Raw genomic sequence first — 2683 nt, forward strand, 5'->3', positions numbered from 1 at the left:
GGCTACTTGTCCCGTATAAACAATATAACAATGCTTTAAAGGCTACTTAGACTACTTGTCCGGTAGAAACAATGTAACAATGCTTTAAAGGCTACTTTAGGCTACTTGTCCGTATAAACAATATAACAATGCTTTAAAGGCTACTTTAGGCTACTTGTCCGGTAGAAACAATGTAACAATGCTTTAAAGGCTACTTTAGGCTACTCTGTCCGGTAGAAACAATGTAACAATGCTTTAAAGGCTACTTTAGGCTACTTGTCCCGTATAAACAATGTAACAATGCTATAAAGGCTACTTTAGGCTACTTGTCCCGTATAAACAATGTAACAATGCTTTAAAGGCTACTTTAGGCTACTTGTCCCGTATAACAATATAACAATGCTTTAAAGGCTACTTTAGGCTACTTGTCCCGTATAAAAACAATGTAACAATGCTTTAAAGGCTACTTTAGGCTACTTGTCCCGTATCTAAAGTAGCCTTTAAAGCATTGTTATATTGTTTATACGGGACAAGTAGCCTAAAGTAGCCTTTAAAGCATTGTTACATCAGGTTTCTGATATCAGGTTTACTAGGTCACTCCATACTCACATAATAACAGTCATAGTAATCAAACCTTAACTGTCTTCATGTAGCCTGTTTTCATAATGTTTCCTAAATGACACTTGGGGTTGTGGCAGTATAATGAAGCAGCCGACCCAGAAGAACAGTTGTTTGTGGCGCTCATGTTACAGTGAAGAAAAGGGAATGACGATTTCTGTCTGAAATAGGAGGAAAGAGGAATGGAGGAGTGGACAGGGAATCCTGCCTGGGAACACTGCTCCTCACTGCCTCCTGTCCTCATTTCCAAGGTGTGTGTGTGTGTGTGTGCACGTGCGTGTGTGTGTGTGTGCGTGTGTGTGTGTGTTTGTGTGTTTGCCTGGGTGTGTGCACACATGTGTGTTATATAAATAATGGGAGCAGTGCTGTATTTTTAGTCTCACTGTACAGAAATGACCGTTATCGACACACATGACATGTATAAAAACATCCAGATATTACATTCCCTCCACCTTCTCATCACGCATGGCTATCGCTCAGGACACTTGTGTACCAGACTAGGTCCAGGGCTATGATGCAAGGCCTCAATGTTAAAAACATACAGTCTTGTCTATCAGTCTTCCAACATCAGTTACATTTCAAGATACACTATACAGTATATACAAAAGTATGTGGACACCACTTCAGATGAGTGCATTCGACTATTTCAGCCACACCTGTTGCTGACAGGTGTATACAATTCGAGCAAACGGTCATGCAATATCCACAGACAAACATTGGCAGTAGAAAGGCCTCACTGAAGAGCTCAGTGACTTTCAACGTGGCACCGTCAGGATGTCCCCTTTCTAACAAGTCAGTTCGTCACATTTCTGCCCTCCTGTAAGTGCTGTTATTGTGAAGGTCACACAAGCTCACAGAATGGGACCGCCGAGTGCTGAAGCACGTAGCTCGCAAAAATCGTCTGTCCTCAGTTGCAACACTCACTACCGAGTTCCAAACTGCCTCTGGAAGCAACATCAGCTCAAGTTTGGTGGAGGAGGAATACTGGTCTGGGGCTGACTTTCATGATTCAGGCTAGGCCCTTTAGTTCCAGYGAAGGGGAATATTAACGCTATAGCATACAATGACATTCTAGACGATTCTGTGCTTCCAACAGTTTGGGGAAGGCCCTTTCCTGTTTCATCATGACAATGCTCCAGTGCACAAAGGAAGGTCCATTCAGAAATCGGTGTAGAATAACTTGACTGGCCTGCACAGATCCCTGACCTCTACCCCATTGAACACCTTTAAGAACAGTGACTGCGAGCCAGGCCTAGTCGCCCAACATCAGTGCCCGACCTCACTAATGCTCTTGTGGCTGAATAGAAGCAAGACCCCACAGCAATGTTCCAACATCTAGTGGAAAGCCTTCACAGAAGAGTGGAGGCTGTTATAGCAGCAAAAGGGGGACCAACACCATATTAATACACATGATTTTGGTATGAGATGTTCAGCGAGCGTCCACATACTTTTGGTCATGTAGTGTACATAGTTCAGCACCTGATTGAGGGAAAGCCCATCCTATGTCTGTGCCTATGGGCAACTCCACTTAAGCTTTAACCCAATATGTGTGTCTGTCTGTGTGTGTGTGTGTGTGTGTGTGTGTGTGTGTGTGTGGTTGTGTGTGTGTGTGTGTGTGTGTGTGGTGTGTGTGTGTGTGTGTGGTCTCACCGTCTCCAGGCAGGCGTACGATAGGAGTTGATCTGTTCTTAGCTCTTGATCAGTGTTTCCTCTAGGGTCCGCAGTTTCCTGCGCTCACCACCTGGCTCGCCCAATCAGACCTGCCCTCTGGTAACCTACAAGAGAGGTGGAGAGGAGAGAGGCTCAGAGGATAAAAGGTCACTCTGCCTGTATCCCTGGCTCTCTGGTAACCTAGAGACAGGGGAAGAGCGCAAATGAAGAGGGGCTCAGTCTGGAATACAGCTAACATTAGTTAGAGGGCCTGGAGCAGGGAGGAGTTTTTTACAACTAGGTGTCCAGCCATGTGTGCGTGTGTGTGTACAGTGTGTGTGTACAGTATAGTGTGTGTGTGTCTGTGTGTTGTGTGTGTCTGTGTAACAGTATAGGGGTGTGTGTGTGTGTGTGTGTGTGTGTGTGTGTGGTGTGG

General features: G+C 45.0%; 1 long non-coding RNA gene across 1 annotated transcript in view; it reads right to left on the reverse strand.

Annotated features, from left to right (window-relative positions):
- Positions 1–2337, reverse strand: part of LOC112069717 (uncharacterized) — a 3977-nt gene extending 1640 nt beyond the window's left edge. Inside the window, exon 1 of the long non-coding RNA XR_002893782.2 lies at positions 2248–2337. This is a non-coding gene — a long non-coding RNA (uncharacterized lncRNA). The remainder of the gene's footprint in view (positions 1–2247) is intronic.
- Positions 2338–2683: the final 346 nt, after the last annotated feature.

The sequence above is a fragment of the Salvelinus sp. IW2-2015 genome, unplaced genomic scaffold (assembly GCF_002910315.2).
Source record: "Salvelinus sp. IW2-2015 unplaced genomic scaffold, ASM291031v2 Un_scaffold1088, whole genome shotgun sequence".
NCBI lineage: Eukaryota > Metazoa > Chordata > Actinopteri > Salmoniformes > Salmonidae > Salvelinus > Salvelinus sp. IW2-2015.